This window comes from Stylophora pistillata, chromosome 5 (assembly GCF_964205215.1).
Source record: "Stylophora pistillata chromosome 5, jaStyPist1.2, whole genome shotgun sequence".
Classification (NCBI taxonomy): Eukaryota; Metazoa; Cnidaria; class Anthozoa; order Scleractinia; family Pocilloporidae; genus Stylophora; species Stylophora pistillata.
The window spans coordinates 10,297,198-10,307,747 of NC_142523.1; positions in this window are offsets into that span (position 1 = coordinate 10,297,198).

Genomic DNA, 10,550 nt, shown 5'->3' on the forward strand with positions numbered 1-10,550 from the left:
TCAAGGAGTCAGTAAAATGCGATCTAGTTAAAGACTATTAGCTACTTAATATATACTTATTAGCAACTTATGTACTTATTAGCAGTGTATTGTTTTCCGATTTACTGTAATCTAGTCTCCTGTTAATTTCTGTAACCTTTTCAAGTGCTTCTTTATTTTGTGATTTATAATTATATAGCTGTTACTATTTGCCATATACATTGTGCTCTTCTTATATATTAGTGTTTAGTATTCATAAATAACTGTAACTATTTTAGACTTCCTTCATATCTTATAAACTTCGTTCCTTTTTTCTTTTTTCTTGTGTGTGTGTGTGCATTTGTGCTTCAATCTTCTTGCTGACCTGTATTTTAACTTTTATTTAATGCTGATGTTAACTAGCTGCCCGTCTCCGCTAGACCCTATCGTTATTCCAGGCTGCTAGTACTCCAATTTTATTTCTGATGATTTCTTTCAGTTTTATAACTTTTTTGCTTAGAGTAAGTATGAATGCGAGTACAAATAAAGATTATCCGTGAACTTGTGCAGATGACGTTTACTTCACATCTTTTTTTTCTTTTTCGATTCAAACTCGAACATTCTAGTGTAAAAAGAAACCTGAAATGTTACAGCTTACTCTCGTAAACTGGCAAACCCATTTCATGAGAGGCTAATCTGGATTTGTTTGAAACAAGAATTAGTGGGATTTTTAAATTTTTTTGTCTCGCTCCAGCTCCCTTTTTGTACTTAGCATCACACGCGCTGTGTCCCTATTTCATCCCTATCCACCTACGCTCGTACATTGCTGCAGATTTCTCTTTTGTGTTTCAATAAATTTGTGTAGCTGGTAATCATGTGAGTTAAAGCGATCTATTGTATGAACCATCTTCTCCTAATTACTTGACGTTGTGGAAATAGAAGCATCGTAGAGGACATCACGAGATGAACACGTCTCGCTGGTTTTGAAATATTTGGTTCTCCTTCGCGTTTCCGTCGATGATTTCAGAACTGAACCACTTTTCTTCTGTTCAGTACAAATTAGGAGCTTGCCTCATAAGTTTTTGAAACTTCTTGGCCTCGGTATATTTCATGAATTCTCATAAAGTGTTAAGAAATTCATCGAAGGGAACGTTCGAACAATTTTGACAACTTACCAATAATAATGTGGTAGTTTTCCTGCTCGTCTGTTCGATCCGAACTGCAAATGATAAAGCCAACAGATTTGTTGCTTTCTTAAAACTCTTAAGCATATTGTTCTTTACCAGCTGACCATACTGACTTTTTGGAAAAAAAAAAGTATTGGACAAAAGTTAAGTTCATACTGTTTTGCGTTGGACTTATTATGCTCACTGTTCTCAACTGACTGTCGGTTACAATGGAAGATTCCGTTTTTCGACGTTAGTATCGATAGTTCATACCGACGAGAGCATATTTTTCCGCTAATTTTTCAAAAAAAGCGGAAAAACTCATTATCACTTCATAACACTGTAGAAATAGGAAATCTTGACCCGAAATATAAACCCGGTGTCATTTCTTTCTAGGAATTTCCTGTCTAGTGTTCAACCTCGATGGTTTTTCATTTCATCCATCGTATGTGCTGATCATCTGGTTGGATTTTGTAGTTTTTCTTTTGGTGGAGAGGTTAGTCAATTGTTTCTATGTTTAACAGCTAGAGTAGAGGGTGTTTTGATTGGTCCTAAGCTGATGTTTGCACGCACGAAGAGACTCGACTAGTACTTACTACCGGTGCAATCTGTTATTTGTTACAATTGACGTTACGCTACTTAATCACGAGATAAAAGTGCTCTGCTCCCTAAAAAGAATCGTGGTTTGTTAAGTGACGGTTTAAAAACTCAGTAGCCCGGCAGGTTTTCTATGCTTTAAAAGAATGAAGTCTTCATGTGAGACTTGTGGTAATGAAACACTCTTTCCTTAAGTTCAGGGACACGAATGACGCGTGAGAAAACTTCAACATTTGAGTTAAAGTTTTAAGAATTGCCTGAAGAAATTTGTGTGTTGATAGTCGCAAGCCTTAACAGCCGACTGCGCCTCTCTTTGAAAACGAAAGCGCAACGCGGAAGAACAATATGGCCAACACATCTACGAATTTTATGGTTTAATGATCCCTAAGTTAATTAACTTTGCTGATTTATTTGCTGCGTTCTCTGTGTCTTTCCTCCATAAGCAATCTTAAATATTCTTAAATTATCACGTCCTTAAATACCAACCCAAGCAAGAATGTTCCCTATTTCTGCATACTAGCTATTTTTATAAGAAGGTTGGTCTTCGAAATCACTTCCACCTAGAAAATATTTTCTTGGCCTCGCAACTGTTGCGTTACTTGTTACTTGTAGATAATTTTTAAAATGTTGCTTAATTTGTCAGTCGTGCCACAATATCACTCCATGAGCTTGCTTTGTGTCTTCGTCGTTTTGCTTCAATACACGGCGCTAAGGATGGGTCGATATGGAGTAAGAAATTGACATTTTTCTCCGATATCATTACTGTGACATCATTGAGTCAAATGGTCATTCAGGTGGTTTGATTGGTAAAAATATTGAGTTATCTTGCACTGTTAAAGTTATGCAGCGTTCAGTGCTTTATACAAGTGTCAATGAGACAGTTAAAAGTTTAAAATTGGATGAACGACTCGATACTCAATGCTTAATGCCCGACCCCTTGCAATTCCCGACCGCTGGCAATTCACTACAATCTGTTACTCGTGTGCAATGTTTACAACTCATAACATTTTTAAAGTAAGAAATCGTGACTCGAGATTAAAAACCCTACGTCATTTCTTTCTAGGAATTTCTTTTCAAGCGTTCAACCTCGCTGGTTTTTTATTTCAGCTGTGTTATATGCTGATCACCTGGTTGGATTTCGCGGTTTCACTTTTAGTGGATATTTAAGGTAAAATTTTTCTGTTTCTGTGCTTGTCAATTAGAGTGAAAGGCGTTTTAACCATTTAACTCCCATGAGTGACAAAGACAGAATTATTCCCTACAATATCAATACGCCATCAGGCAGACACGTTACGGTCATTTAGGGGACTATTAGTTGATTCAATGACAAATTCTCCCTGCTAATGAGATCTTCGGAATGAAAGGATTAACTGATATCTACACGGTTAAGAACAACTTCTTCAATAGTTCTTATGCTGTACTGAAAATTCGCCCCAGGCCTCTTTTTCACTAAACTTTTCACGACTCTCGAACGACTGATTTGGACTCTGATGGAAAGGCTTTTGTGCTGAAGCAAAGGCAATTCTTTTAAGGATTTAGAAAGCAGTTTTCCTGGAATCGTTGAAAGAACTGCTTTGGGACACTACTTAATATCAGCGCCAGTATAAACAGGCCTACAATATACACTTAATGTCTTGTCCCGATGGGAACAGGTAGCTTTGTTTCCCCGAGAGTTCTGATGTTTCCCTCGACTTCATCTCGGGAAACATCAAGACTCGAGGGAAAACAAAACTAACTAGTTTTCCAAGAGACGATACATTAAGTGCTTTGTTACATATTTAGACTTTCCCTTATAAAATTATATGACAAAAACATGCTGTTGTATTCGGCGCGCGAGCAACAACTGTGCATTTGTATCTCGGTCGGGAGACATTTGTGTTTGGTCAGAGGCACTTTGACCAAGAATCAACCAATCACAGTGCTCGTTTTGTTGGGTGAAAGTCTAGGTATATATTTGGCGTCTAAACATGACCTTAATATGTGACGTTATCTTTTTGTGAGAGAAAGGTTTCTCGCCAGTATCGGTTATTATTTGCTGTTTTTCAAGACAATTTCGCAAATTAGATATTGATGATAACGGCGTCGCTATAATCACTGATGCGGAAACGGAAGAAACGAACGATGAACCATTGTGTTTTATGTGACGACTTCAATTTCTCTTAAAAGCTTTTTCTTACCTTGGAATATTTTAAACTTTAGTTTGGATTTTTTTCAAATTTGAATTTGAACATTCTAGGAAGTATGAATCGTATTGGATTGACGTCAATTGAAGAATGCTGATGCATTAAATGAATCAGTCGTAATAAGTTTCCAGTAATTACTAAGCTAATACTGCGTCTGAATGAACGCTGGGATTGGCCGAGCCAGCATCAGGTCGCTAAGGGGCATGTTGTTTCGCGCGGCCTCGATCTTTGTTGTTGTTGTACGAGATGCAGAGCTAGAAGGGCTTCTTAAACTCTCTTTGAAATTGTGTTCTTGGAAAGCGTTCTTCTTTTCACGATGGGTCGGAGGAAACCTTTGATCTGTGTGGGATTGTGAAAGTGACCATATCGTATCACATTGCAATTTACTTTATCCCCCCAAAAAGCCCTGGCGGTGAGTTTTCTTCAGTCCCCCTTCCCTCCCCTCCCCCCTTTTATACTCCGTCTGAGGTGATAGAGTATAAAGGGTGAGCACAAACTTACCAGTTAACAAATGCATACTACCATTTTCAGTTGAGTGAGAAGCGACGAAAGTTTGGCAAGCAAGTTTTGAGGTTATAATCTTGTCTTTGTTTTTGTTGTTTTTGAAATGTCGTTTGACTTTTTTTTGTTGTTTTTGAAATGTCGTTTGAGTTCTTTTGCCGACCTTCCAAGAGAGTCTCAATGGGGCGGGGGAGGGGGGCTTCACGTTAACGGCTGACGGTTAAAAATAAACTATTTTAACGGTTGACGGTTAATTTTTTGGAATGTCGTTTATAAAACGAACTAAACGGTCATAATTGGCAGTAATTTTTCATAATGAAGTGTTTGTATAGAACTGTTAATTTGTAACACCTATTTTTTATAAATGACTAACGTTTTACAACACCGGAAGTCAGTTCGGTCGCTGACCAGGAGTTAAGAGACTTACATAAATGTATTTTTGTGAAATATCAAAACTTTTATCTATAAACAACATAAATTTAGCTCAATAAGGCAATCATTTAGTTCTTAATAAAGGATATCTAAGGCATTTAACGGCTAACATTGGCTTGCTTATTTGACGGTTGACGATAAAAATATTGAATTTTTGACGGTTGACGGTTAATATTTTGGCCATTTGACGGTTGACAGTTAACCCCATTGAGACTCTCTTCCAAGTTTGACAGTTGGCGACGCACAGCTCTTGAGATTTGGTTACCAAACGAAGAAATTTGTCCCACACAAATTTACTGTCAAATCCCCGTCCCCAAACTTTGTCCGTGTCTCACTCAACTTAATCGTAGCCCTCCCCTCAATGGAATCTATTTAAAAATGGCCCTTCCCAAAGTGGAGCTCAAAAAATTGTCACCCTCTCCCCAAATATAGTGGCCCTCCCCGCCCCCCTCAATAAATTATGACCGGTCCCTCAGTGGTCTGTTTTCTGACTTTATCAATCCACATGAAGTCCATCTCCTGCCAACACCTTACAACAGCTGTTCGAGAACAATACGTACAATTCCACAACAATTAAAAAGCCGGAAATTCATCACGCGAAACAAAATGGTTCACGAATCACGTTTATTAAGCTCTTAATTCGCGGGCCACGTTAGTAAAAAAATTCGTTCGATTAACGAGTAGATAAAAATAAAATCACGATTCACGAGACAAAAATTATCCAATCACCCTTCACGTAAAAAGTATAGGGGACCCTCTAGGTAGCGTGAAAAACTTTATTGTGTTCGAGACTTCGGGAGTATTCGTCTTATTGCGCATGTGCACGGCTAGATTTGGCGAGTATCAAAAATATGAGTTTATCTCGGCCCTAAATATCTGTGACAAATCGGCGCCACAAAGGTGGGCGCCCTCCAACACAGACAAAACACCAAGCACAAACGAACCCGAGAAGACACGCCATAACACAACTAAACGTAGGCCTACAAATATCTATTATCCTAATTAAAACAATAGAGCAACCAACAAAAACGACAACACAATGAACAGAATTATTTATCCTAATTAAATTTACAGAAAATATAATAATTTAAACTACAGTACACTAAAACTATTTACAAGAGTAATTACTATTAAGATAAAAAAAGGTAGGTTTTTTTTTTGGTTCAGTTCTGTTCACCTTCGCGTCCTGTGCTTGACCTGTTCTTAACAACCACGTTTCACCACCAAACGACACATAAACCAAACTCACGATTCACAAACCAATCTTCGCGTTTAACAACCCACACTCGCGTTTAACAAACCAAACTCAACTCACGTTTTACGCAGCTAAACGTAGTAGTCTCCGATTTAACGTAACTCGGTCCTCGCCCAGATTTTTCCTTCATTTCCCTTGTCTTCACTGGCTTTCCTTTTGACAGAAGATAACGCTCTCCTTTTCTTTCTTCTGCGTGTTTTTTTTTTTTTTTTTTTTCGGCCAGCTTCTCGGCACACGTAAGTCCCCGGGAAATGAATTCTTTGCCGTGTGAAAGGACGAATTTTTTCTGAATGCCTCTCATTGATTGAAACGTGCCCAGATCCGAACGAGTCTCTCTAACTTTTCCAACCTTCGCCGCCGGTGACCTTCTCTCCCAAAAAAAAAAAAAAAACACACACACACACCGTAACCACCCGAATTCTTAAATACATGTGGACGCAAGGTGCCAGAATAGAATGAAGAAAACAATTTGATATATACAATAAAGGTTAATTACACAACACATTACACAAGTGAAGAATACAAGTTACGTAACAGATACAAATATCACGCACTACATTGATCATAAGAGAATAAAATAATTATTTACATATCCCTAAATAAATTCTTTAGCGCTTTCATGACAATATCATTGAACCTAAGCAAGAATGTTCTTTATGATAGCATACTAGTTATTTTTACAGGTCGGTTGGTCTTCGGAAATTACTTCCACCTAGAAAATATTTTTTTGACCTCTCAACGTGTGTTGCGTTATTTGTAAGTTGCAAATAGATTTTAAAATGGTTAATTTATCGTTCGAGCTACCATATCACTTCACTGGCTTGCTTTGCGTCTTAGTTGTTTCGCCTCAATACACGGAATTTAGGATAGGCCGATACGGATTTTCCTAATCGATACGTTCCCGTGTAAGATATTGGACGTTTTTCTTCGATATCGATATTGTGAAGTCATTGAGTCAAATGGTAGTTCCAGTAATTTCATTGGTAAAAATATAGGGCTATCTTGCACTGTTAAACTACGTAGTATTCAGTGCTTTATAGAAGTGTCAATAAGACAATTAAAAGTTTAAAACCAGATTAAGGACTCAATGCTTCATGTTCAATGCCCGACTCCTTGTCAGCGGTTGGTCGCTGGCAATTTCCTACAGTCCGTCACTCGTGTGCACTGTTGTTTATTCTTCATAACATTGTAAAAGTAAGAAATCTTGACCCGAAATCTAAAACCGTGGGTCATTTCTTTCTAGGAATTTCTTGTCAAGCGTACAACCTCGCTGGTTTTTTATTTCACGTGTGGTATATGCTGATCATCTGGTTGTATTTTGCGGTCTCACTTTTCGTGGATATTTAAGGTAAAATTTTCTGTTTCTGTCCTTGTCAGTTAGAGTAAAGGGCTTCTTAATTATTTAACTCCCATGAGTGATCAAGACAGAATTTCTCCCTACCATACCAATACACTATCAAGCAGACACGTTATAGTCATTTAGAGGACTATTATTTGATCCAATATCAAATTCTCCCAACTGACATCGTGAGAATTGTGCAGCAGAGAGTAAAGAGAATTGCTAATGAGATCTTGGGAATGAAAGGATTAAGTGATCTCTACATGGTTAAGAGCGCCGAACTTTTCGTCAACGAACCTTATACCTCGGCTCCAATAGTTCATATGCTCATTGAAAATTCGCCCCAAGCCTCTTTTCCACTAAAGTTTTCAGGAATCTGGAACGACTGATTTCAACTCTCATGGAAAGGCTTTTGTGCTGAAGCAAAAGCAATTCTTTTAAGGATTTAGGAAGCAGTTTTCCTGGAACTGTCGAGAGAACTGCTTTGGAACACTACTTAATATCAGCGCCTGTATAAACAGGCCTACTGATTATACACTTAATGTATGGTCCCGAGGGAAACAGTTGATTTTGTTTCCCCTAGAGTCCTGATTTTTCCCTCGACTTCTTTTCGGGAAACATCAGGACTCGAGGGAAAACAAAGCTAACTGGTAGAGAGGCATGGTACGTTATTGATCATGAACAAGTTTATGAAATCAAGTTCATAGAGAAAGATGCTTTAATTCAGGTTAGTTTATGATTTTATAGCGTGTCCAGGTTACTGTGTAGCTTAAACATCCGGCGGGAATTATCCTGTGGATTGGCCTTTTTGCTTTTCGATTTGTTCTTTAAGTTTTGTTTGCTGGTTTTTATACTCGTGATTTTTTCATTTCCTTCTTTCCTCTTTACTTTAAACGACATTTATTACCAAAGTGAATAAATTAATTTATCAGCCTGCGCCGCGACTTATCATTATCCCGGATGGGTTACATTCGGGACTTATAATAGCAGATATTTAAACATCCGAACATTTGATCTCGGGCCGCTTTTAGTTAAACTTCGGTGCAGGGCAAACATTCCCCACCCTATTAACCCGCCCATTGTTTTCGAGCATTCTCATAGGTGCGTTGAGTCCCCATTCGATGGGTGTTTGCCCTCACCTTTGCTGGGATTAGGTTTTTATTTCCGGTTTCACTGTAATTTGATTTGGTATTAAAAATAAAAGGCCACTCAACTGAGTGGCCAAATTACGTGGCCAGTGGTAATCCCGATCCTAATAATATATTTAATTCTTTCTACACCAGCATCTCTGATATAGTTGATGTTCATTTCCCTCTTATACAACTCTCTAAACGTGAATTGAGAATGAAATCTAAGCCATGGATAATCCCTGCTTTAGACGCTTTTAAAGGGTCTCAATCAATATAAAAAACAAACTTTTTAAAAAATACATTTCAACTATTTATAAGTCTGCTTATTATCACACTAAATTCAAACTCTATACTGAGAAATAAAATTAATCACCTATGAAAAGTATCTAAAAAATATTATTATATATACTATTTCTATACTAATATGACTGATTCTAAGAAAGTCTGGAAGGGGATAAGACAACTTATTAATCTTAAATCCAAATCTGGCTCTACTCCCACTAAATTACTTGTTGAAGATGTTGAAATTAATGCTTCAAAGACTAATTGACAGATGCTTTTAACAGTTTTTTTGCTAATATTGGACGTAATCTGACAAAGAAGATTCCTACTGTAAACAAATCGCCTCTTCAGTATCTTGCAGTTCCACCCAATGACAGTTTCTTTCTGTTTCCCACACCAACAGTTAAAATTGAAAATGAAATTACTAGGCTAAATGTCAATAAGTTTACAGGACCTTACAGCATACCAGTTGCCATTTTAAAAATTACCAAACAAGTTATATCTACACCTCTAGAAATTATATTTAATGTCTCCTTTTCCACTGGAATTGTCTCAGATCTATTTAAAATAGCTAAAGTTACCCCTGTTTTCAAAAAGGGTGAGCAAGCAAGTTTAAATAGTTATCATCCCATTTCTACTCTCTCAATATTCAATAAACTGCTAGAAAAGCAAATGCACAAGAGATTATTAGATTTCTTGGACAAGAATAAATTAATTTATTGCGAGCAGTTTGGCTTCAGTGCAAATCACTCAACTGATCATGCTATTACATAAGTATCATTGACTTGTCATGCAATTGACTGCCAGGAATTTTCTTGTGGTATATTCTTGGATTTCAGTAAAGCTTTTGATACTGTAAATCATATTTATCTTGATTGAAAAACTAGACTACTATATAGCATTCGTGGAGTAACCAAAGACTGGTTCATCTCTCATCTTGCCAACAGATATCAATATGTTTCCTTGGGGCAAACTAAGTCTGAACTGCAATATGTCTCTTGTGGTGTTCCTCAAGGTTCAGTTCTGCGCCCCTCATTATTTCTTATCGCTATCAATGATTTTAGTAACTGCTCTGAAATTCTAGATTTTCATGTATTTGCAGATGATGCCAATCTATTTTATAAACATAAAAATCTTAAGATCCTTGAATCAAAGTAAATAATGAACTAGTAAATATTCATACTTAGTTAAGTGCTAACAAACTTTCACTTAATATTGACAAGTCAAATTTTATCATCTTTCACCCTTCACAAACAAAGTTACCCTTTCATGTCAACCTCCGTCTTTAAATGGAATGAACCTAAACCAAGAGTCTTCAATAAAATATCTAGGTATTGTAATTGATTCTCATTTATCATGGAAAAGTCGACTAAGCTATATTGCTTTAAGATCAAGCGAAATATTGGGATTCTTTCTAAACTTCGTTATTATGTGAATTTAGACATTTTGATTAAACTATATTATGCTTTAATTAATACATCCCTTTTTAATCCATAGTTTAATCTCGTGGGGTAACACTAATATTCTTTGACTACCCAGCCTTTGTTTATCTTACAAAAGAGAGCAATGAGAGTGATAATTTCCATGAGCATTAATTCTAGTCCAATATTTAAGCGTTTAAATATTGTTAAACTGCCTGACCTTGTCTTCGTTAATACTGCAGCCTTTATGTATAAATTTTACAATAGACGCCTACCATCTGTGTTT